A 27,483-nucleotide genomic window follows, 5' to 3' on the forward strand; every position below is an offset into this window, starting at 1 on the left:
TTCTTTTTGCATCAAAAGCGACAACCCAACAGTCATGAAATTTTTCTGCTGGCACTTAAAACTTCAGCACAAAACCGATAACTACTCCATAGAGTCCATGAACTTATTTACTTTTGACTTCTCAATTTCATTAACAAATATCATAGGTGTAAGTAGAAAACTCCTGAATTAGCTTAATCAATAACATGAAAGAAAAAGAAATGGCAAAAAAAAATTATCTCATGCTAGAGCCCAGCTTCAAGGGAGTCAGAGCAGGAAGGCTGGCATTTACCTTTGACTCAAATGTTCTACAAAGAACAAGTCACCCACCAACCATTTTTGGGCCAATGGCAGCAATAGAAATGCTTAGACATTTGTTTCCTGGAGTTGACACTGTTGGACTACATGGAAATATATCCCTAATCCATGTTGCAAAACCCAAACTTTATTGTGATAATCTCCATACAAACATAATTATCCCAGACTCGCACCAGGGATGATCCAGAAGGGGCAGGTGAGAGCTCACCCCACCCCAAGGGACCCAACCCTGGCAGCCGACCTCCACTACCCCACCACCGTCATGCTCCAGGCCACTTTCCACATGCTTGGGCCGAGCCTCATGCATGAGCAAAGTTCCACGGAACCCAGGTAATGCGGAACTTTGTGATCTTGGACTCTGGGCTCAATGAAACCAAGGAGCAGAGATCCTCTGCCTGCTTTCCCCAATCTCCAGTGACCCAGAGGTCACACCCATAAGCCACCTCCTGCTGGCACCAGATGATCTCCTCATTGGTCACCTCCAGAACTCATGGCTGCTTCTCCCGGAAGGGAGCATAAAACGAGGCCCCCATCCATAACAATGCCACTGGACTCCACACCAGGGGTGCCCCAGAGGGGGCCAGATGAGAGCTCTCCCTGCCCCAAGGGACCCAGCCCTGGCAGCCAACCTCCACTACCCCACTGCTGCCACACTCCAGGTCCCTTTCCACATGTTCGGGCCAAGCCTCATGCATGAGTGAACATATTCCTGGACTGTTCAGCCACTTTGAGGCTGTGCAACACATCGTTATAAAGGGAAATATATATACATGCCTCTCGGAGAGCCCGGCAAGCTATCAAGAGTATGCCATCTGCATGGAAGAGACTGGCAAGCTCCCTGTGGCATATTCGATATGCCAAATACAGTAACAATAACAGGTCTCATTCCCCTGATCCTGAAAAGAGCCTCCAATCATTGAGAAAAGCGAGTAAGGAGAGGCTGCTAAAATCTCAGGGCTGCGATGAATAGAGACGTTACTGGCATGCACTCAAGTAAACCAATGAACAACAGAATGACAGTGATACAGTGGAAGATGATTATCGTGGGCCATGAAGACAGATAAAAAGAACTGGATCATGTGGTTTGGGAGGAATAGTACAGCAGGTAGTGCACTTTTCCTGCAAAATGACCTGGGTTGGATCACTGGCATCCCTTATGGTTCCCCGATCACTGCTAGGAGCAATTCCTGAGTGCTGAGTTGGGAAAAAGCCCTGAGATTGCTGAGTGAAGTCTAAATCAAGCAAGAACTGGAGCACATGCATTGCACATAGCTGGGCTTGAGTGGATGCCTAGCAATGTATTGATACACTACCTCACCTCACCCTCACCCCCGCCAGCATTGCCAGAACTACCAAGACTCCTGAATACCAAGATCCTGGCAGCCTTTGAGTATGGTCCAAAAACCAAACAAATGCAGGTGACAATTCCTTGCCAAATCCAGATATAAGGCTAATTTATTGAACATTTATAGGCATACTGTTGTATTAATCTCCTTCTGCTTGTCATTTTGGTTGAGAAATGGGCCTATGGCTCAACCTGAGGCCAAGAGGACAAGTAAAGTCGTATGCTAAATCCCATGTATCTACAGTTGTGTCGATCAAGGCTGGAACCTAGGGGGATTATGGGTGCCGTGGGATAAGTCTAACCTTTTCAAGCAAGAACATACAGAGATTCTGTGGGCTCCTGACTGAACCTCAGCCAGGGATTTAATAGCCAGGGAGCTCCCTGCATATAAAAAACTAGATTACTACAAAAACCACTTCATTGGGTTTCCTTCTGACTTTGGCTTCTTAGTATTTGTTATTGACTTGCTACTAGAACAAGAATTGTGAAACCACTGGCTCTCCTGTCATTCAGGCGAAAGCCCAAGTCATTGTATAAGGTTCTGTTTATGTGTCCTGCCATCATCTGTATTTCCATTTCTAGTAAATTTTCCCTCCCCCATGCGTCAGCCCATTAGCCAGCAGCATAGCCCTTAAACAAGCTTAAACACACTTGCCTCCAGGTATTTGCATTGATAATTTTTACTTCTGTCTGAATTCTCCTGCCCCAATATCCACTAGATGCTTTCTTGACTTGATATATTTTTCTCTCCAATATTTCAACAGTCTTAACCTTTCTGTTTGAAATAGAATAATCAGACCCCAAAAGCTTTATTTTTTTCTATTGTGCTTATAGTTTTACATTTCACATTTACTTATGTGTTTTATTTATAGTCTACTGCTTTACTACTGAATTTATGTTTGGAATGACTATCACATAGTAAGTAGTTTGCACTTCAGAACCAAGAAAGGGATAATAGTTCTTCCACTGCTTCAGAAACTTTGAAATGAATTTTCTGTTTTACTTTAAAGTTTCTTAAATGATGGATTTTTCTTGAACTGTCTTGGGACCAGTGTCCTGCATTTTCCAGATAGCCAGCCCTGTTTTAAATTCAGAGTAAGTACTTCTAAAATCTTTTTTCCCTTCCCAGAACCTTCAATCCATACTGTGTGTTGGAAGATGAACAGTAGAAAAGTTGCTAGTGAAGAATTAAAAACTTGCTCCTTGATCTCTTGGAGACCTTAAACAATTTAGAATTTATCTCTATCTGCCTGAATCTTATCTCTGTGGGAAATAATCTATCTTTTCTCTATAGTATCTACACTCCTTTATGTCTGTGGGATATAAAACATACTCTTGTTATCTTCCATGGGTTTAAGAAATAAATGACCTCAATGTGTTAAAAGAAGAAATGCGCCTTGTATATTTGTAACAGATTGTACAGGTTGTGGTGACGTCATATATATAATATCACATAAATATATATAATATATATGTATATATAATTGCCATAAGATAAACAGTTACTCACAAAGTTGTTTATGATTGGGTTTCAGTTATACAATGTTCCAACGCTCATTCCTTCACCAGTGTACATTTCCCACCACTGATGTCCCCAGTTTCCCTCCCACCATCACCCAACCCCAGTGTAATAAATTGCTTTAAATGAGCTATCGTGTTCTCATGAAAACATCCATCTTTGGTGCATTAATGGCAATCCTGGTGTGACTTTTATCTGTTTAATTTATCACTTAATAAATATTCATTATACTCATATTCATGTCTGTCTTGTATTTTATTATTTTCTAAGAGTTCTCAAGCACAAATTCTGAGGCCAGGCATATGTGTAATGGGTAAATTGAAAAGCCTTTAGGGTCTCAGTTTCTTCCACTGGAAAATGAGGTTAACTTGTCTCTTATTGCTGAGGCAAAAGTGAGGTGAAATAATATGTTGAGTGCTCTTATTATGGCATCTCATACAGTGGCGTCTAACTAATACAATTGTCATTATTGTTGTTCTGCTATGGGCAGATTCTGTATTAGTGCTTTTATAGCTCTTATTAACAGTGCCTCCCAGTGTCATCTTAAGATAGCCCAAAGAAATAGCTTATTTTTTTTTCCAGAGGGGAAGGACTCCCAAGAGTTGTTCAGGGGGCAAAAAGGCCACTCCTGGTGATTCTGGGCCAACTGATCTAAGAGCCTGGGGATCTGGCTCAGGGTCTACAGCATCAGGGTCTACAGCATCAGGGATTATCTCAGAGCATCCCAGTGGCAGTCAGGAGACCATGTGATGCTGGGGATTGAATAGAGGTTGGCCACGTGCCAGGCATGCACCTTTACCCCTGTACCATATCTCTGCCCCCCCTAAAAGAATAGTTAGACCCAAAACAAAACTTGGTTAATTCTTTAAAAGTCTGGCTAATTTCTATTACTTCTCAGGTCTCAGATGGCCGTTTTCCATGTTCCCTCCCCTAGCCCGCTGTCCGTCAGATCAGGTGATTTACCCCTAAAGTGGGGGATACCACCCTGGGGTGAATGAGGTAGGGTTCTAGTAGCCTAGGTGCAACTGGGGAAGGACACTTTCAGTTTGTTCAATAAAGAAGATTTGCAGGGGGTCTTGGAGCAATTTCATTTTTTGAAACAGATGACCGTAAACCGAACAAGTTTGGGAACTCTGCTTCACCTTTTCCATACTCCCACTGCACTATGATTGACAATCCCTTGCCGGCATCCCTCAGGAGAGTATAAAGTACTCAGAGGAGGGCAGGATCTATGTCTCATTCCCCTAACACACCAGGCACCAGGTAGATGCACCATTAACATTTGCATATGACTCACACAGACAGTGCTTGTCTTCAGGGAAGGGGTGGGATGGGCAGCCAGCTAGCCTTCTCTCTTTTTGTGCTTAATTAGCAATGGCTTATTACACAGAGAATTAGATGACAGACCTGAGTGTGTCTGTGTGACACAGAGAGCCCGTCCTCTAAGTTTCCTAGGAGCTCACCTCTCACCAGGCTGCCCTCAGAGTGCAGCAAGCCTGCAGCTTTTTCACAGTAAGACAGTGAGAAAATGCTTTCATTGCCTCATAATGTGCATAATCAGACCAAGGACTGGAGTACACCCTCCTTCCCCCGCCACCTCCCTCCAATCTAAGGTACATTTGGTATAGAAATCCCTTGCAGGCTACTGAATGGGATGCAGAGAGGAAATTTCAGGCTTCCCATGAACTAGCAAAGGAGAGATTTGTACTCCTGTCAGTGCCTGGAGCACTGCACACACATCTTGTATTTTATTGGCATTCTGGTTTCCCCTAAGAGCATGCAAAATTGGTTCCAATGTTCTCTCCACTTTCTGCCACTGAATCCCTCTGATATAAAGGAAGAAAGAATAGAATTTCTCAGTGTGTCTCCTGGTTAAACCTGAGATACAATAACTTTGGCTGTCTGTGAAATTTAGAAGCTTTTCGATTCCTTCCCAGACCTTCAGAATATAAAGACCTTTCGATGTGCAAGTTAAGACCCTTTCCTGGTGAGTCCTATGCATAATCAGGTTTGACAATTGCTCTCATTCTGTGACTGGGAGGTCAAAGATCCAGAGTACATATTTTGCACACAGGATCCCCAGGTTTATCACCAGTACTACACGGTCTCCCCTCACTGGAAGTGGACTCCATCTGTTCATCCCCCCCCCCACCAAATCATGTATCATTCCCTAAAAGGAAAATAATTTTGGAAGCATTTTATGGATAACAGACTTAAAATTAGTGCCTGATTGATAATTCTATTTTGTTGGCATGAGGTTATATAGGTTATAGAAGGTTTTTGTTTATTTCTTTGTTTTTGCGAGGTGGGGATGGGGCTGGATGCTCAGGGCTTACTACCGGATCTGCAACCAGGGATCATTCCTGGGGGTTCTCAGGGATAAAGTAAGGCAAGAGCCATATCTGCTGGATTATCCCCGCAACCCTGATGCAGAAACTTCTGTTCAAGGACAAGAACTCTCTGAAATGGAGTTTTCTATTCCAGTCCCCATTGCACCTTCCATCCAAGAGTAGGAAAGGAGAAACAAATAAGCCTTTTATGTCCTTTTGGGAAAAAATTGTTGGAGGTGCCACATCAGCAGCTGGGGGAGACATAGGGCACAGGGATCAAGCTCAGGGCCTCCCACCTGCAAGTCATCTGCTCTGTCACTTGAGCCCATTGATGGTCTCGTTTCATACCTTTCTAAGCTAACATGTGGCATGAGTGACAACCACCCTGCACAATTATGTTGCTTAAGTATATAAGAAAGGTTAGTTGTCATTCACTGACTTCTTCCTGTCAAATAGAAAGGTCATAGTCTTCACCTCCTTTGTAAACACCCTGTCAGTCCTCTTTTTCAGTGAAAATAAAGAATCATAACCACTGAAGAGCAGTTGAGAAACCAATCCTACTATTCCCAAATTTCTTAACTATGAGTGCAATGATCAGACATTTTGAATAATTCTCCCTCTGTGTCATAAACCACTCACTACCATTAACTTTGTGTTGAGGGAATATATGGATTGCACCTCTTATTGACTGTCAATGTTTTTCAGTGGGTAACTTAATCAATTGAGGGCCTCATCCTTCCCTTCCCTCTACATGTGTGATTACCTTAGAGGGAGGGAGAAAAAGAAGAGAAGACCATTTTCAGGTAGGCAAACAGATTAAATGCAACAGTTCTTTTACAGTTATAGATATAATGACATATTGATAAATACTAAAAACCTGCTGAGTGAGAGACAAAAACAACATACATTTGCACTATAAGAAAGAAACCGCCTTTGTGTAAGAGGTGATTCTGTCTTCTTCTCAAGTACAAAGTTATGCCCCAACTCTGAAGAAATGATCTGATATTCAGAGTGGGCAGTTTCCAGTATGTAAAGTGTTCCTATAATGCCATAGCATAAAGCTTGATGAGACAGTTATATACCATACACACTGTGCATCCAAGGCATATCAGTGACAAGAACTGCATAGGTGGGACAAAGCATCTCAATGTGTTCTTTCCTAAACTAAGTGAGCAATGCTCAGATGACATCTTACCCATTCACCACAAAAATATTCATCCACCTCCAATCCCACAAACCACAACACTCAAAAGGAGAGAGAGAAAACAAAAGGGAATGTCCTGCCACAGAGGCAGGGTGGGCTGGGGGGGGTGGGATTGGGGGAGTGGGAGGGATACTGGGATCATTGGTGGTGGAGAATGGGAACTGGTGAAAGGATGGGTTTTCGAGCATTGTATGACTGAAACACAAGCACAAAAATATGTAAATCTGTAACTGTACCATCACAGTGATTCACTAATAAAAAAATAAGAAATTGAAAATTACTTTATCAAAAAACATATGCTCCCATACAAATCAGAACAACAATGAGAAATCACCTCACCCCAGTGAGACTGGCACACAGCAAAAATGAACAAAACAACTGGTGATTGTGGAGATATGGAAGAAAAGGAATCCTCTCATAAAATGCTAGTGGGAATGTTGACTGATTTAATCTTTTGGGAAAAAAACATGGACATTTCTCAAAAAACTAAGAATAGAACTTTCATATAATACAGCAATTCTACCTCTTGGCATCTACCCCTATTTGTAAAAACATTTGTGCTCCTATGCTCATTGGAGCATCATTTACAACAGAAAAATCTGAATACAACCCAAGTGTGCAAGATCAGATGCTGGATAAAGAAGTTATGGTATATATACAAAATGAAATACTACTTGGCCATACAAAAGAATAAAATAATCCCATTTTCTGCTGTGGATGGATCTGAAGAGCATCATTCTAAGTGAATTAAGCAAGAAGGAGAGGAATGTACATAGAAGGTTCTTTCTCATGTATGGAATATAAATAAACATAGGAGAGGAATAAAAAATGTCCAAAGATAGTGGAGCTTTAGAATAGGTCTACAGAACTGAGTTTATCCATGGTGGAGGATGGATTAGGATGAGGGGTAGGCTGAGGAGGGGACATGGTGGAGAATGTGGTGTTGGAACTGTATGATCAAGACCCTATCATTAACAGTATTATAAATCACAGTGCCTAAAGTAAAAAAGAATTAAATTTTTTTTAAATTTCACATTATATTAGCAAGTTTTTCTGTGGAGTACATGTCACATAGCCTGTATACCACAAGTGGCCTAGCCACGCAACCCAAGGATGCCAAAGCCATCTATGTGCCAATCTAATTCCATCTCTCCTCCTGATAAAGAATGACACTCAAACACAACTTCTACCTTGGCACCTACTCCTGAATGTTGTACAGCCAATTCATATTTAATACATTTATTAGAGCTCACAATTGTTTCTCCCTAAAGGATTTCAAGTTATAGCAGCCCAATATTGGCTACTTTGACATGTTAAAGACTTTGAGCTGAGGATGTTTGAGAAACAGTAAACAGAGAGAGAGATTTTCTCTGAAATTCTTCTATCTGCCCAGAGGCAGATTGCCCAGAAAATCTCAGTTGGCATCTGTGCCTTCTCCTATGTATTATATCAGACTTAGAAAGATGGATGGGAGAGTAGATGCCCATAGCATAGGTAGACAAGCTCTATCACAAACTATTTGATCTCCGATCAATTCTTTTAGTGACTCTCTCATTTTTCCTGGAAATACTCTATCATTCCCTTCTAAGAGGGTATTCTTCCTCCTTTTCCCCTTTATAGTTGACCAAAACTCTCTGCCTTGTTGAATATTTTATTTTCCCTCTGATATCTCCATGTATAAGATACTAAAAAGGAATAAAGACATAACCCTTTTCTTGGTTCTCAGTTTATTTTCTAAACCCAGCTATAGAAACTGGGAGAAGGGAGGGTGTGCCTTGTTTTCCCTTTACCCCCTCAACAGTATGCTTCGTTTCTAGGTTTTTGGGCTTAATTGCAGTGCTAACCAATCATTCAAACACTCAAGATCAAGGGGATTATCTTTATTTTTTTCAAAGCCCAGGTCCTGATGGATTTACTAGTGAATTCTTCCAAATATTTATTTATTTATTTATTTATTTATTTATTTATTTATTTATTTTTGCTTCTTGGGTCACACCCAGCAATGCACAGGGGTCACTCCTGGCTCTGCACTCAGAAATTACCCCTGGCAGTGTTCAGGGGACTATATGGGATGCTGGGAATTGAACCCAGGTCGGCCAAGTGCAAGGCAAATGCCCTATCCACTGTGCTATTGCTCCAGCCCAACAAGGGGACTATTTTAAGTCTTACTATACCCTTCCATTAGAACACAGACCATCACCACCAAATAGTATTAAATCCTGTTCTCATCATCTGTACCTGCACTCTGGTAAAGCCTCTCATCAGAGGCTCGTAAGGCCCATTTTAATAGAAGAAACTGATTAATCTTTAAAGGTTTTTCAATGGCCCCTCACCATGCTCCAAATAAAACACAGTCTAGAAGATGGCTAAAAGGACCTGCCTGGGCCAACTCTTACCTACCTCCCTGTCACCCTTTCAGGCCACACAGCTCCCTCTCAGCCAACTGCAGCCACACAGTGTTCTGAAGTAAGCTTGGGCAACATCACCTTTAGCCTGACGATGTTAGGCTAAAATGTGTCCACAAGCTAGGTTTATTCTTATCTATGAGGACTGACTCAAGGTTCTCTGATGCTGGTGCCTTCCTCTGTGTCAGGTCTTGGCTTAGAAGCCAGCTGCTGAGAGACCTTGCCCTGATCCCCTAAAGTTCCCTCCTCCTGTGGACTCCATCAGGAACCAGCCTGGGTTTATCTCTCAGGCACAGACAGGCTCCCCCCACCCTCACCCCTGCCACCTCCTAGGCCTCAGCTAATCTATTTTCTTACTTTTGTATTGGCCGAGTCTCTAATTATACTTTTTTGTTTTAGGTCCTGTTTGAGGGTCATATCCATTGGTTCTCAAGTGCTATTTCTAAGTGCTCCGGAATCAGCCCTGGAGGTGCCCAGAAAACCAAGTTCCAACATGCAAAGCATGCTCTTGGCCCTTCAACCTATCATCCCAGTACCCATCATCCCAGTCCCCTATAATATATATATATATATATTTTTTTTTATTTTAATTCATATATCAAGTCTTATTCACCTCCATACAGCAACTTTTTGGGAAATACCTATTGAACATTTGAATGAGTGAGTGATATTCCTATTTTCACTACTTTATTGAATTTCATCCCCTCTGAAATGAGCTGACAGGACTTCTGTGAGCTCTGTAGGACAGAAATTGTCAACTCCAGCAATATCAACTGCCACCACATGGCATAAGATGGAAAATAGTACTTCTATCAATTCATCAAGCATCTGAGAACTTGGGACCCACCTACCTTTCCAGTTCATTCTTGCCTTAATTCTGAAAGTGCTCTAGAGTCAAGAATAATGCAGTGCTTGCTCTTTCTGAGCACCCAATGTAGAAGGCAGTAGCACATGTTATGCCCTCCACTTGAATGTCCTTACTGTTCATTTCTCCTCATTTCTACTGAATTTCCCAAAGGCACTTAAGAAGCCAAAGAAGTGTCAAGATATAAATACCTCAGCTCACACTGACACCTTAAACTTAACCCAGGTTAAATGTCAATTATATTTTAGTTAATGAAAAGAAGTGTCAATTAAATGAATACCGTAAAACCAATATAAAAATGTTTTATATAGAACTAGAATGCCAAAATGAATAAGGAATAAAATGACTGTCTGTACTTTCAACACACATACACTGGCATCGGAAGCATCCATTGAGGACTGATGTTGCAAGTGCAGAATATCAAGTACAACATCATTGGTCTGACAGACAAGAAGGCATTGATCACATCACGCCATTTGCAACACTGGAGAAGAACTGTTCCTTGGAACATGTGACAACAGAGGCATCAGTGGCATCAGTGTCCTTGTCAACATGAACTTGACCATGTGCATTGATTCATTCGAATGCCTAACAACCCAAATTGGACAATTATACTTGAATAGATGTGGCTCACTGCCAGCAGTTTCTATCTTCGTCCTCTACACACCAACATCCAACTACAATGAAGAAGAAACTGAGAAGTTCTATATGGAGCTGGAGAAATTCTATAAAGAAGACCCCACCTTATACAATATCATTGTCGATGATTTTAATGCCAAGATAGGACCGAGAAGGTCACCTAAAGAACTCCACGTCGGGACCCATGGCCTAGAATGGAACGAACAGGGTGAGAGACTGAGTTCATCATGTCAACCAAGACCATCCATGGTAACTCACAGTTCCAGAAGGCCGAATCTTAATGTTAGACATGGGAGTCTCCCGGTGGACAGTTCCACAACGAACTTGACCACATCATATTGAATCGACAGTTTTGCCTGACTGATGTTGCTGTTGTCCCAAAATTCCAAATGGGATCGGACCACCATCTCCTTTGTGCAAAATTCTACTTCACAAAGTGGGGAGATAGGACTGCTAAGTTTAAGTTTAAGAAGAGAACTCCCAGAATTACCACCAACTGGGAACTCTTTGGCACTATTGCGGCAATATGGGAAGATGCTGTCCTTGACAACATTGATGAGGAATACAATCGACTGGCTCATCACCTCCATGACTGTGCGAGGAATGCTGAGACAGACACCTGTATTCGGAAACTCTTGAACTTATTCACCAACATGGTTTGGCACGAGCCTCAGGCAATCACAAGCTAACATCCAAGCTCGCAAAGCTGTGCAGAGAAGTGATAAAGGAAGACCTCAAAGAGAGACGAGCAGCAATGTTGGCCGTTGTGGCAGAAGCCGGGAAAAGTATTTACAATGCTCACCTGTCCTTTGCCAGCCACAAGACCAAGATGACCACCCTCCGACTTCCTGATGAATCTATCACATCTTCCAGAAGGGCAATGGAGATGATTATTCACAACTTCTACTTCAATAGCCACGTCCACCTGCCAACATACCAAATTCCACAGGATGGATATGTCATTCCCAACGTTCTCCCTTCCAAAATATGACATGCCATTTCGTAGGTAAAGACGTGTACAGCACCCGGTCCAGACAAGGTCAGACTTGAACACCTGAAGAATATGCCACCAGCACTCATAAATACACTGGCTCGGCTCTTCATATGCTACCTGTCCGTATGCAAGTTTCCATCCCAATGGAAAACCAGCAGGACCATTCTGTTGTACAAGAAGGGAGACATCCATGACATCAGCAACTATCACCCAATCTGCCTGTTGTCCATCTACAAGTTTTTCACTTGAGTCATACTGAATAGAATAGGCAGAACACTAGACGAAGGACAACTATGTGAGCAAGCCAGGTTTTGAAAAGGATTCAGCACGATCGACCATATCCACACAGTGACCAAGCTCGTTGAAGTTTCGAGAGAGTTCAAGATGCCGCTCTGTCTAATGTTCATCACTTTAAAGAAGGCCTTTGATTCTGTTGGACTGAAGTAGTCATTAAAGTCCTAGGCAAACAGGGCGTTCAAACTCAATACATCAAGATCATCCACGAGCTGTATTACAAATTCATCACCAGGATTTCAGCATTCACAAGGAAGTGATCATTGATGTAAAGGGAGGGGTTCAGCAGGCAGGGTGATACCATTTCACCAAAACTCTTCAGTGCCACCCTTGAGAACATCATGCAATGACTGGAATGGAAAGGAATGGGAGTGAAGATAGATGGTCGGCAACTACACCACCTCCGCTTTGCTAATGATATCATTCTAATAACACCAAACATTAGCCAAGCAGCACAAATAATGGCCGACATCAACCACAAGTGTGGAAAGGTTGGACTGCAGCTGAATTTCAACAAAACAGTGTTCATGAAAAATGAACTAGTCCCTGACATTCCATTTGCTCTCAATGGAATGAATGTCTCCAAATGCAGCAGCTATGTGTACCTGGGTCGAGAACTTAACATGAGGAACAACTTGGCACCAGAACTGCACAGGAGGAAGAGAGCAGCGCAGAACACTTCAAGAGCATCAAAGAAGTGGTTAAGAGGATGAAGAACCTCTGGTTCCAGGCACATCTTTTTGAATCTACCATTCTTCCTGCACTAACATACACCTCAGAGACCTTGGCCCTATTAAAATAGGACTAGAATGCTATTTGGGCATCCCAAAGATGAATCGAAGGAGCTATGCTTGGAGTATCACATTTCATTCAAATGAGAGAGAGTCTGGAGTTCTGACCTCCGTTGATGATCAAGAAATAGGGATGCTGTCTCATTTGCCAAGGCATCAAAAATCAGATGGGCCAGACACCTAATGCGATTTAGAGATGACCGCTGGACTAGAGCTACTACTGACTGGATTTCATGGGACATCAAAAGACTGCGTGGCCGCCCACCTACAAGATGGTCAGACTTCTTTGTCAAAACCCTAATGAACAGTTTGAGGCTCTTTGTGTTCCTGGAACGAGCAGATACCATTCCTCTACACTAGCACAAGACGGGGGTGAATGGAGACATTACTGGTGCCTGCTCGAGCAAATTGAAGATCAACAACATGACAAATGATACAAGTGACAAGTGCTTCGAGTTTGAGAAAAATGGACGCTTATAGTGGCAATGGGTATGTGTTTAGTCTTTCTAATGGGTCACTGACATTTAAAAAAATCTTAAAGTGCACTTTAACCTTAACTACACATAAACCTTAACTAAGCGATTTTATTTTTGAGAGTGCATCCAATGATATTATACAATTGAATGTTTCCTATGAGCTGTGTTGCTTAAAATATCTTTAAATGACAGCTTAAAATATTATAACAATTATCTAGGTAGATTTAATTAAGTCAATTCTATATTTTAAAAATCAAAATTATGAAAACTTCACTATGCCAACAAGAGCAACAGACATAGAATGACTGCACTCATTTATAGAACATAAAGTGACATAATAGGAGACTAACACCTAAGGGCAGTAGACATAAGGGAGAATCGCACCACGGGTTGGAAATCAGCCTTACTTGCTGGGGGAAAAGACTGGTGGGATAGAAAAGGGACCACTAAGCAAATGATGGTTGGAGGGATCGCTCAGGATGGGAGATATGCGCTGAAAGTAAACTAAGGACCAAACATGATGACTTCTTAGTACCTATACTACAATTCATAACACCCAAAATTAGAGATTGTAAGAAGGAATATACCTGCCACAGAGGCAGGGGATGGGAAGGAGTGGGGATGGCTGGGAGAATACTGGGAATATAGGTGGTGGAGAATGAGCACTGGTAGAGGGATGGGTGCTCAATCATTGTATGACTGAAATGTAATCATGAAAGTTTTTAAATTTATTTTATTACAAAACATATGCTCTTATTCACATTACTGCATATTTTTCCTAAATATATGTGAAATAAGTATATGTGAAATAATTATGGGGGATATTCTTAACAGTATTGTTTTAAATCTTCAGAGAATATATAATATCCTAACAATGGTGCAGCAATGCTCATTATATGAAAGGTGATTAGGATATACTGTCAACTGAAAACATTCACAAAATAGTATTTCCATTATGATCTCATTTTAACAATAGCAGCAACATTGCCTTAATTTATTTAATTCATTATACAATAGCCTGTCTCTTTCACAGTATTTGACCCATAGTTCTTGACTTTTACTGAATTAATTAATATAGTTAAGAGGTTAGGAAAATATATCACAAACTTTTACCAGTGTTGATCTATGGCTGTGGGACTGTGAATGAAATTTATTTTCTGGTTATGTTTTATCTATATTTAAAATTTTTCTGTACTGAGGACATAGTTATCATACATGGAAAAATAAATAAAATCAATTTGTATAAATAACTTTGGTAGGTTTTGACTTAAAGACCTTGTTTCATGCAGTTGATTTTTGTCATCCACAAACACAAACTCAAGGCAGTTCAGTGTTTACTGAAATCACCAAGGTCTCAGTTCATCTTGACTTGTGTTCTATTTGCTGATTTAATACCTATTTTAAGGTACCATTCCTGCCTCCCCTTACTAAATGCTTCATTCTCTGAAAGTTTGAAATATATTTTACTTTTTATAGAATTTTTATTCACATTCTTGAGCTCTGTCTTAGATATAGTTAAGCGCCTACTAAATGTTTACTATGGAATTCATAGAATTGTTCGTCTAATATCTTATTGAATAATTTGGAATGTGAAAACTCTAACTATTAGATACCCATGAAGTACACTTAATTATATCAATAATGCCATGTAGAACCGTAGTAGAAGCTGAAGCAAAAATAAATCAGTAATACTCATTTTATCTTTATTGAGCATTTTTACATCAGAGTTGATATGTTTTCATAATCAAAAGCTAGGGAACACCCTTAGAGTAAAACAATTCTCTCAAAAAGGCTATAGTGATATCAGACAACATATGCTTCAAATTTAGGCTCTCCGCCGAGATGTGACCCTGGCGGCTGCACGTGTACAGCCTCTCCGCAGCTGCACAAGCATGATTCCAGAGGCCAGCTAAACTACTTTTGGTATGGGTAGCTTCTTGAAGAAGTATCTCTACACTGTGAACTAAGCCTCAGCCCCATGCCTGCCCAGGAGGAGAAAGGTTTTTTCTCTCTGGCCTTTTCTTTGCTGGGCGGGGTGGGGGGGTGAAGGGCATAGCGACCGCCAGCTTATGAGGACCACTAATGAGAGGTACAAGCTTGCAATGATCCAATTTCTGCCAGAAATTTCCCTGGACTTAGTTACTAAAATACAGAAATCCAAAACCGCTCGGGCGCTATTGCGGCCACATGACCTCATATCTCTTCATTCTCAGCAATGGAAAACAAATTATCAAATGCTTCCTTTTCAGCAGGTCTGATTCTAGGGGGGAAACTCCAAACAATAATAGTGAGTTTTTTGTTGAAATATTGAATGTAACCAAAGTAAAGAGAAAGTAAAGTGAAATTTACCAGTTACATTAGTGGGGGTAGGAGGGAATGGGGGAGTGGAGGTATACTGGGGTTTTTTTGGTGGTGGAATATGTGCACTGGTGAAGGGATGGTTGTTTGAGCATTGTAAAACTGAGACTTAAGCCTGAAAGCTTTGTAATTTTCCACATGGTGAAAAAAATTTTAAAAGTTTTAAAAGGCTATAAGGAACAGGGATTTCTTAATGATTAAGGGATCAATACATCAAGAAGGTCTCACACCCCTAAATGTACATTCACCTAAAATGGACCATCAAAATTTGAAAACAATTACTGATAGACATGAAGGAAGATACTGACAGCAAAAACTAGTAGCAGGAGATTTTTACCACTCCTCTATCACTACTGGATAGATCAACTAGACAAAACCTCACCAGGAAAACACTAGTCTTGAAGGAAGAAGTGAAAGAGAGGTGTCTAACAGATACCACACTCCCAAATTTGAGTACACACTCTTCTCCAGTGTACACGGGACACTCTCCCAAAGAGAACACATGCCGGCTCACAAAATTTCCATCAAAACAAGAAAACAGAAATCCTATCAACTATCCTCTCATACCAGGATGCTTTGAAATAAAAATTAATCACAAACAGAAATGGGGAAAACTCAAACAGATGGAAATTAAAATAAATGCATAATATTTTATGAGTAAAAATAAGTGATGGTTATGTAAGAAAGAGAGAGAAAGAGCGAAAGAAAGAAAGAGCGAAAGAAAGAAAGAAAGAAAGAAAGAAAGAAAGAAAGAAAGAAAGAAAGAAAGAAAGAAAGAAAGAAAGAAAGAAAGAAAGAAGGAAGGAAGGAAGGAAGGAAGGAAGGAAGGAAGGAAGGAAGGAAGGAAAGAAAGAAAGAAAGAAAGAAAGAAAGAAAGAAAGAAAGAAAGAAAGAAAGAAAGAAAGAAAGAAAGGAAGAAAGGAAGAAAGAAAGAAGGAAGGAAGGAAGGAAAGAAGGAATGAAGGAAGAAAGGGGGAATAAGGGGGTGGAAAGAAGCATAACGAAGAATCAACAGATGGCCAAAGGCAAGACCTGGAGAGCTGGTCTACAGAACCGAGCTTACCTGGGGTGAGAAGATAGGAGGCAATGGGAGGGGTTCTTGGGACATTGGTGAATGGAAGCAGAACTCTGGTGTAGGGTGTCATATTGGGACAAATGTATTCTTGAAACTATCATTAATAGGAGTATATGTCACAATATCTCAATGAAAATGAAAAAAAAATTTATTGTAAATTTTAATTTTTCATATTTTGTTAAGATATTAATCTATACACAAACATATAAAACCTATAGATTGCTATAAATTAATAAGTAATATTGTTGTTATGCTATAAAAGTAGGACTGAGCAACCACATGAAGTGACAAATAAATAAAAAATTCAATATTTTATAAATTATTCTAACTATATTAGCTATAGAATATATGTAATTTTATTTAATCTTTGCTGTTACAGTCATCCTGGACTGGAGCAATAAGACAACAAGTAGGGCATCTGTCTTGCATGCAGCTGACCTGGGTTCAATTCCTCCATCCCTCTTAAAGAGCCCAGCAAGCTACGAAGAGTATTTTGTCTGCATGCAGAGCCTGGCAAGCTACCCGTGGCATATTCAATATGCCCAAAACAGTAACAACAAGTCTCACAATGGGAATATTATTGGTGCCCACTTGAGCAAATTGATGAGCAACGGGAGGAGAGTGCTATAGCGCTAGTGTTACTGTCATCCTAACAGTTACTTATGGTACCATCCTATAGCATCAGTTTTTCAAATGAGACTTAAGCACAGGGACACAAAGGGACTTGACCAAGGTCAGCAGCAAGTGAAAAAAATGGAATAGAAGTGCCATTGTAAGAAATGAGTAAAGAGTAGTTAAATCACTCTTGTATGGTGTGTGTGTGTATGTGTGTGTGTGTGTGTGTGTGTGTGTGTGTGTATGAGTATGGTGGAACAAACCCAGTGGTTCTCAGGGCTTACTCCTGCCTTTGCACTAAGTGATCACTCCTTCCTGGAGTGGGGGACCATAATGGGTGCAGAGATTGAACCCAGGTTGACCGTGTGCAAGGCAAGCATCTTACCCATTGTATTTTTCACTGTGGCTCCAACAAGCTGAATCATCCTTACTGACTTTTGTCAGTGGAGAAAAGCAATTTGGGCTACTAGGTCAGACAAAAAAGAACCTGATTTCTGACCAATACAAAGTGAAGGGTATTATTCATTCAAAAAGTACAAAACAGTCATTGAGATAGTATGAGTCCAGGTGGACCCACATCAAAGGCATGTTGGTCAGGAACCTAGTTTTGTGCTGGTACCCAAACTGATTCTCCTCCTAAATACAGTGTTCCTTGGAGTCAGAGACATAGTCCGGGGATAAGGTGCATACCTTGAATACAGACAACCCTGCAGGATGGGGCCTCTGGGCTTCCTTAGCACAACTCGTGAGTTCATCCCCCTGCCCCCAAAGAAACCAAAAACCAAAAAGTATTTTTCTCTTTATTTATTACTTTGACTTGTTAGTCAAAAACCACGTGTGACTATTTGGCACCCACCAATGGTTAGTACACTGTCACTGTATCACTGTCATCCCGTTACTCATCGATTTGCTTGAGCGGGCACCAGTAAAGTCTCCATTGTGAGACTTGTTGTTACTGCTTTTGGCATATCAAATGCGCCACGGGTAGCTTGCCAGGCTCTACCGCGAGAGCGAGATACTCTCGGTAGCTTGCCGGGCTCTCTGAGAATGGCGGAGGAATTGAACCCAGGTCTGCCACGTGCAAGGCAAATGCCCTACCTGCTGTGCTATCATTCCAGCCCTACTGGTTAGTTCACTCAGGCTATGTATAGAGTATGGCAGAGAACTTATTAACCTCAGTTCACCTGTGTCTGTGATGATAGTCTAAGAGTATTGTAGACTGAAGACAGACCTGATTCCCGTTAGTAAGAATCTCTATCTTCAACCCAATGTGTCACAGTGGGGGGTTTGGAGATATCAATTGTAGGTGACACTGTACTCTTCATTTATTACAGATAGGATTTTTGGCAAAAAAAAAAGACAAACCCTCAATCTTCTGTTTTTTTACCTACAATGTAGATACCCTTCTGGATCTTTGTGAGGATGAAATTAGAATGGTGGTTTAATTATTCTGATATTTTAAATGGCAATTTGCAAAGTGTCAAGCTATGCAAATGCTGTGCCTGCCTTATCAATTTATTGTTAGTATCTTAATATCATTAGTTTATATACTTGATAGAACATCTGTAGCATAGAACTATGTCAATTGGTAAGTACTACAGCTGGAGTAGATACTGAAAATACTGGCAATGACTAGGGAGCTCATACCACAGACTAGATTAAAATCCAAAGTTTGAGAACAAAGGATATCCTGGAACAAAGTTGTTTAACCAACCCATAACATCTGAACATCAGAACCAACTAGATAAGCCCAGGATCACCTTGTTTGATTCTGGTACTCAAACCTGTAATCCAGCATCTCTTGGGTAGCATTTGTTGCTTTGAAAAGCACAGGTGATTTAGACATGGCTAAGATTTACAACAACTGCTTAGTTTGATCTTCAGATTTATTGAATTCCATGTGGCTTTCGAGGAAGTCCTTTATCCCCTTATGGCTAGAAGTCATTCAAAAAATAGTTTTGATTGGGGGCTGGAGTGATAGCACAGCAGGTAGGGCGTTTGCCTTGCACGCAGCCGACCCGGGTTTCCCAGCATCCCATATGGTCCCCAGAGCACCACCAGGAGTAATTCCTGAGTGCATGAGCCAGGAGTAACCCCTGTGCATCGCTGGGTGTGACCCCAAAACAAAAAAAAATAGTTTTGATTACATGACCACAAATGGGTCTAAAAAAAAAAAAAACTTTGCTCTGTCTGCTTTGTGGGAGCTCTATGCAGGTCACTTGCAAAGTTTCATTTGTTAGTATATCTGTATGTAATATATAAGCATAATTTTATACACTTAATCATTATTTTTTTGTGTTTTCTCTCACACTTTAAGCATAAAGCATTTGCTTTTAGAGTATCTGCCATTAAACTGAGTTTCTAAAAACAAATTACAAGATTTCTGATAAAATGCCTTCTCCAAATTACTTAAAATCATTTTTCTCAAATTATTCTTGACTCAAAATTAAAATGCTACACAATGACCCCAAAGCCAACATGCATTTATGCATGCCTCATATTAAAGTTCAACCCTGTCAATTGTTAATTTCCTTACTCATTAAAATTAGTTTTAGTCCTGTATTATACTACATCTTGTATCTATACCTATAACCAAGCCAGTAAAATCTGTTTTAAGCATCCCTTTTTGCATTCTTCAGATCAACTTATACTCAATTTAAAACACCCAGAAGTGCTATTCTACCTCCTTTCAATTGCCTTTCATTCCACTATTTTGAAATACAGAAATCCTTTGGGAAAGTCATAGAGGTCTCCAAGTTCAGCCTTACAAGGGGAAAAAAAATGAAGAGATTTTAAAAACAAATTCTATAGGAAGAAGAGAAATACTGCATTACCCAGGTAGAGGATCCAAAAGAAGAAAGTCTCCTGAGATCCAGAAAAATTATATGCTGTATATTTGGATTCATTGTACCTATCAGTCAAGTCAATGGACTTGAATTCTTGACTCTCCCTCTGTGCAAGGGATCATCAATAAAGAATGGAAGGAAGAGCTTATCATCCAACAGCACTGAAATGTTTGGACTCAGGAGTCTGCAGCGAAAACAGACCATCCTGAAATAAGATCTACCTCATTCACTTTTGGTGCAAATAAATCTGTTTCACTGACAGTGCATTTCTCTGATGCTTCATTGGTAAAAATAAAATAAGCTTCTACAGGGGGTGGAAATAATGTAAAAAGAAATGATTAAGTCCCTTTCTAGCTCAGAAAGCTATTCTGGTAGAGGTGTGGGAATTACATTCATGGAAACAAAGATGAAAGTTTCCAAATCTGGGACCAGAACAAAATTCACAGGGGGCAAGTGTAGATGGGTGGGAAGAGCTTTCTCCTACCTTCTGTGGCGCCAATCTCGATAGTGCCTTTCACTTGGCTGAAGCACCAGAGTGTGTCCTGGGTGAGCACCCTGATTCCTGAAAACAACACAAGGAGACAAATGCAGGTTAAGGAAGAACTCCAAGAGCAGCAAGAAAAAAAAAAAACACGCCAAGCGATCTACCCATCTCTAAAAAGAGATTTGCACACCAGGTATCATCTTGGCGGAGAGACGACCCTAGTGAGGCTCGGGAGATGGGCAGCCTGCAAATAGCAAGTCCTGCCCTGAATAGTTGCTCTGTCTCCTCCATCTGACCATGCGAAGGCTGTGTGAGCTGGAGCAATAGGAGTTTGTCCCCTCTCCTCCCCTGGCAGCACATCTTAGGGCAGTTAGGCGGCTGTCCCACCCTATGTGACTAGCCCTTTTCATCGCCGATACCAAGGCTTTTGATTATTTTACTCAGTGGTGATGGGGAAGATAAAGAGGCAGTTGACTCCAGGGGTGAGAGAGAGAGAGAGAGAGGGGGGGGGGGAAGCAACTTTTTCTTTCTTTTTCAAACTGGTTTCACAGCCTACATGGATGACTGGCTAGCAAGGGGTCTCGAGGAGAACTTCCAATTCTCTTGTTCTTTCCTTGATTGTTTGCCAAAGACAGAGCTGCCTGAAAAGGAGAAGCGGACTGAGATGGGTGCTGTGGGCAGGGGCACCAGTCTGACAGATGCGGCTTCTTCTGTTTCGTGAAATTCTATTTCCAACTCAAATGGGCATTTGGGGGAGTTAAATTTCCTGACTTCTTGTAGTTCCTGTTCCCTAAACCTCTGTGTAGCCAGTACATGTCCTCCTCTACATGCTAGCACATTGAACAGAGTAGATATGCCAGTCAAGTTCTCTTCAGAACACATGAAATCTGACCTTCATCAGTGAGAAATGTTCCCTTCAATTCTTGAAGGTTTTAAGATTAAGGGGACGGTGGGGAAAGATCTGAATATCAGAATGATCATGTTAGCAGAAAAAAAAAAAAAAAGATTGACTCTCGAGAATTGAGAAGCCCTCTGTGTGGTCTAAAGCTGACTTTACCTGAACCCCTGGCCAGCGCCCCCTGCAGCAGAAGTTGGCTGCTCCGTGACTAATCATTTGTCCAGCAATTTGTCCAATCAACTGATCTGTTGTCCACAGCTCATCAGTGGGAGCAGCTGAGTGCCAGCATGACACGCTCTGCAGTGACACTGGGCTTGTGCTTGCCTCTGACCTAAAATTGAGGCTTTGTTTTTTTTCCCCATTGACAAACGGCAACAAGAATGGTACCCATCTCTTAGAGTGCTTGCCGATAATGAATGTGCTAGCACTGTCAAACAACTTAATAGCAGATCTTATTATTGACAAAGACTCTAAAATGTTCTATAGAAAAAAGAACATTAAGCTGCAAAATGTTCGGTGAGTTGCTCTGGGCCAGGAACTGCAAAAGACTCTAGATGGATTACTTAGCCCATTTTTACACACATCTACAAGGAGGGTAAGCATTATCACAGCATTGTTTGGGAAGAAATTGAGACTCTAAAAGTTTTTGTTAACCCATCCAAAGACAGAACATGTGGAAAATCTGGGAGTTCTACCCAGGCTGTCTGAATCTCAATTTTTCTCCAGGTGCAGAGAGAGGCCAGCCTGCACATATCACAGGCCCAGAGAGGGTCTCCAGCTTTTGCTTGTGTTACACTTAGAAAAACTGAGCTGGAGTCGTTAAAGTGTTTGTGTTTCTCCTAAAACTGCAATGCTGGGAATTTAGTTGTACCTAGAAAGACCACACCCACATTCTATTGTTGTTCCTTCTTGACCTAGCTCTGCCCTTGGATTTTAGATCAGGCATTCCTTGATGATTTTTGATGCTCTCTTTGTGCGTCATCACTGGCCTTCTTAAATGTAGCCAGTTCTACTACTGATTCTATGACTGCATTTGTCTCTTAGGGAACATCTGCTACCCCTAAGAACTCTGTGTGTTTTGTACTGACACAGCTCCTATGTGACTACATATTATTCTGGATGAAGGTTGGTATTTATTAGCACAAAAGATAAGGTCCAGGGAGTGTCTCAGTGGTCAAGCACCTGCCTTGCATGCTTGAGCCATGGCTTCAATCCCTGGAACTATTCCCCATCACAAAGTATGACCCCTGTTATTTCTCTGGGATTCCTAACACCACAAAATACTGGCACACCACAACCAAATGTGGAAGTACCTCAACAGGTGTGTGACCCCCAGACACCACAATAAGGACAACCAAAAAAGGAAACAAAAAGGTAAATAAAATAAAGAAGTCATTCACAAGTCTGAAACAATACTCTCCACAACTTTAAATATAAGACTTTGTCGAGAATTCATATTATTTTAGGACCTTTTAGATATGGAGAAAATGTATTTATGTATGAAATTCACTTTACACTTGAACCCAGAGTATTATTGACTTGCTAAGAGTCACAGGTGAGATCATGTGACCAATTCAATGTCAAGGATTGTTTTGACCACAGCATATCATCATAGTTAAAGTTGTCTGTGAGCCTTTTGATCCCATATAAGAGATCAAAACAAACAGATACATTGGTTTTCTCATTGACCGGAGTCTTATTGGATCCGATTTCTAATTTTCAACAATTTTTGCCAAATGATGGCAGTGGTGGTATAGAGCTTGGCACCTACAATTCTCTATCTTACAAAAGAGAAAGGTCTGTTGAAAAACACAGATGTCAATCTAGATGGGTGAGAGTGTGGCCGAGAATAAAACAGGTATAAATGGCCAGTTGTCAGATGTTGCCTGGGTCAAATGGAAATAGTTCCTTTATGCAAAGAAGGCCACAGCTGCCTCACTCCAGTGTGGACCCCGGACACTTTTTAAAAAATATTTTTTTTAATTTTTATTTATTTATTTAATTATTTATTCATTTTTAATGACTCACTGTGAGGTACAGTTATGTGCTTACAAACTTTTGTGCTTACGAAAAGTCATACAATGATCGAGTACCCATCCCTCCACCAGTGTCCATTCTCCACCACCAATGATCCCAGTATCCCTCCAAACACCCCCACACACTCCCCCTCCACCCTCCCTCTGTGGCAGGGCATTTTTTTTGCTCTCTCTCTCCTTTTGGGTGTTGTGGTTTGCAATAGAGGTATTGAGTGGCCATCATTTGGTCTATAATCTACTTTCAGCCCGCAACTCCCATCCTGAGTGGGCCTTCCATGCACTCTTTGCTTGGTGGTCCCTTCTCTGTCTGAGCTGCCTTTTCTCCCAGCATGTGGGGCCAGCTTCCAAGCCATGGAGCAATCCTCCTGGTACTCATCTCTACTATTTTTGGGTGTAAATCTCCCATTCTGTTACTTTATATTTCACAAATGAGTGCAATCTATGTCTGTACCTCTCTTTCTGACTCATTTAACTTAACATGAAACTCTACATGTTGATCACTTATATGCAAATTTCATGACTTCATCCTTTCTGACAGCTGCATAACATTCCACTGTGTAGTTGTACCAAAGTTTCTTTAACCAGTCATCTGTTCTTGGGCATTCGGGTTTTTTCCAGATTCTGGCTATTGTGAACAGTGCTGCAATGAACATACATGTGCAGATGTCATTTCTACTATACTTTTTTGAACCTCCGTGATATATTCCCAAAAGCGGTATTGCTGGGTCAAATGGGAGCTCAATTTCTAAATTTCTGAGAAGCATTCATACTGTTTTCCAAAAGAGTTGAACCAGTTGGCATTCCCACTAGTAGTTAAGGAGAGTCCCTTTCTCCCCACATCCTTACCAATACCAGTTGCTTTTGTTCTTTTGGATGTCGGCCAGTCTCTGTAGTGTGAGATGATCTGTTTGTTTTGATCTGCATCTCTCTGATGATTAGTGATGAAGACCATCTTTTCATGTGCCTTTTGGCCATTCGAATTTTTTCTTTGAGAAAGTTTCTGTTCATTTCATTGCCCCATTTTCTGATGGGGTTGGATGTCTTCTTGCAGAGTTCAACCAGTGCCTCGAATATCATTAATATCAACCTCTTATCAGATGGTTATTGGGTGAATATCCTTTCCCATTCTGTAGTCTGTTCTTATATTCTGGTCACTGTATCTTTTGAGGTGCAGAAGCTTCTTAGTTTAAGATAGTCCCATTTGTTTATCTCTGTTTCCACTTGCTTGGTCAGTGGAGTGTCATCTTTGAAGATACCTTTAGTTCAATGTCGTGGAGGGTTTTGATGACCTTATCTTCAATGTACCTGATGGATTCTGGTCTGATGTTGAGGCCTTTAATCCATTTTGATCTGACTTTTGTGGATGGTGTTAGGTAGAGGTCTGAGCCCTTTTTTTTTTTTTTTTTTGCATGTGGCTATCCAGTTTTGCCAGCACCATTTGTTCAAGAGGCTTTCTTTGCTCCACTTCACCTTTCTTGTTCCCTTATCAAAGATTAGATGATCGTATATTTGAGGATCTGTGTGAGGATATTCAGCCCTCTTCCATTGGTCTGCAGCTCTGCCTTTGTTCTAGTACATGTTGTTTTAATTATTACCACTTTGTAGTAGAGTTTGAGGTTGGGGAAGGTGATGCCTCCTATCTTCTTTTCCCCAAGAATTGCTTTAGCTATTCGTGGGGGTTTGTTGTTCCATATGAATTTCAGGAGTGTCAGATCCATTTCTTTGAAGAATTTCATGGGTTTCCTATAGGGATCACATTGAATCTGTATAATGCTTTGGGGAGTATTGCCATTTTGACAATGTTAATTCTCCCAATCCACAAGCAGGGGATATCTTTCCATTTCCTCGTGTCATCTTTTATTTTGTGAAGTAGGGTTTTGTAGTTTTCTTTGTACAGGTCCTTTACCTTCTTAGTTAAGTTGATCCTAAGGTACTTGATTGATTTTTTTTTCATGTCACTTTTCTCTCTCTCATTATTTGCATATAAGAAAGCCATGGACTTTTGGGTATTGATTATATAGCCTGCGACTTTACTATACAAGTCTATAGTTTCTAGGAGTTTCTTGATAGAGGCTTTAGGGTTCTCTAAGTATAGTATCATATCACCTGCAAATAGTGAGAGCTTGATTTCTTCCTTTCCTATCTGGATGCTCTTAATGTCTTTTTCTTGCTTAACCACTATTGCAAGTACTTTCAGTACTATATTGAACAGAAGGGATGAGAGTGGGCATCCTTGTCTTGACCCTGATCTTAGAAGGAAGGATCTTATTTTTCCCCACAGAGGATAATGCTTGCCATAGACTTGTAATAGATAGCTTTTGAATTGAAGAAAGTTCAATTTTTGAATATTGAAGAAAGTTCCTTTCAAAACTCAGTTTTCATTATAAGCCTGTGCTGGATCTTATCAAATGCTTTCTCTGCATCTATTGATATGATTATATTATTTTTATATTTTCTTTTGTTGATATGATGGATTATTTTGATTGATTTCCAAATGATAAACCACCCTTGCATCTCTGGGATGAATCCCACTTGGTCATGGTATATGATCTTTTTGATGAGTTGTTCGATTCTATTTGCTAATATTTTGTTGAGGATCTTCGCATCCATGTTCATCAAGGATATTGGCCTGTAGTTTCCTTTTCTAGTGGTGTCTTTGTTTTTGGTATTAGGGAGATACATGCTTTATAGAAACTGGGAGAGTTTCTGTTTCTTAAATTTCCTGAAAAACTTGAGAAGAATTGGCAATAGGTCCTCTTTAAATGATTGGAAGAATTTGCTAGTGAATCCATCTGGACCTGGGATTTTGTTTGGAGGAAGACTTTTGATCACAATTTCAATTTCCTTGATGGTGATAGGTCTGTTCAGTTATTCCAGATCTTCTTGGTTCAGTCTTGGGAGATGATAGGAATCCAGGAATTTATCCATTTTTTCTAAGTTCTCCTGTTTCGTGGCATATAGACTTTCAAAGTCGTCACTGATGATCTTTTGAATTTCTTTGATTTCTGTTGTGATGTCCCCCTTTTCATTTCTGATTCAATTTATTAGGGGGGTCTCTCTTTCTTTGTGAGTATTGCTACAGGTTTATCAATCTTGTTTATTTCCTAAAAAAATCAGCTCTTGGATTTATTGATCTTTCAGATAGTTTTTTGGATTTCCTTGTTGTTAATTTCTGCTCTAAATTTTATTATTTCTTTCCTCCTGCCTGGTTTGGGCATCTATTATTGTTCATTCTCCAAGATCTTAAGCTGTTAGGTTAAATGGACTCACTCTTCAATCCTGAGGAATGTTTGTACATCTAAAAACTTTTCTCTTAACACTGCTTTTGCTGTATCACATAGGTTCTGTTAACTTGTGTCTTCATTCTTGTTTGTTTCCAGAAATCTTTTGATTTCCTCTTTGATTTCCTTCCTAAGCCACTCATTATTTAGTAATGAGTTGTTTAGTTTCCATGTGCTCAATTTCACTTTCTGTTTCTATGTGTGATTCCCTTCAATTTTCAGTGCCTCATGGTCTCAGACCTCTGTCTAATGTCAAACACAGAAGAAACTCAGACACTCAGACATTCATATTCAGACACTTACCCTCAAATACTCACACTCAGACTTTCACACACTCGCACTCAGACAATCACACTCAGACTCTCATACTCAGAAACTCAGACACTCACCGTCAGACACACAGACAGTCACACTCAGACACTGACCTTCCAAAACTCAGACACTCACCCTCAAACACTCACACTCAGACACTCACACTCTGAAACTTAGGCGCTCATCTTCAGACACTCAGACACAATCAGACACTCACACTCAGACACTCATACTCATTCAGAAAATAAACTTCAGACACTTACACTGAGAAACTAAGATACTCATACTCACTCAGAAACTCACCCTGAGACACTCACAAACCCACACTCACTCAAACTCAGACACTCATACTCAGACACTCACACTCAGATACTCACACTAAGACACCCACTCAGACTCACACACCCACACTCAGACAC

This window comes from Sorex araneus, chromosome 6 (genome assembly GCF_027595985.1).
Source record: "Sorex araneus isolate mSorAra2 chromosome 6, mSorAra2.pri, whole genome shotgun sequence".
Classification (NCBI taxonomy): domain Eukaryota; kingdom Metazoa; phylum Chordata; class Mammalia; order Eulipotyphla; family Soricidae; genus Sorex; species Sorex araneus.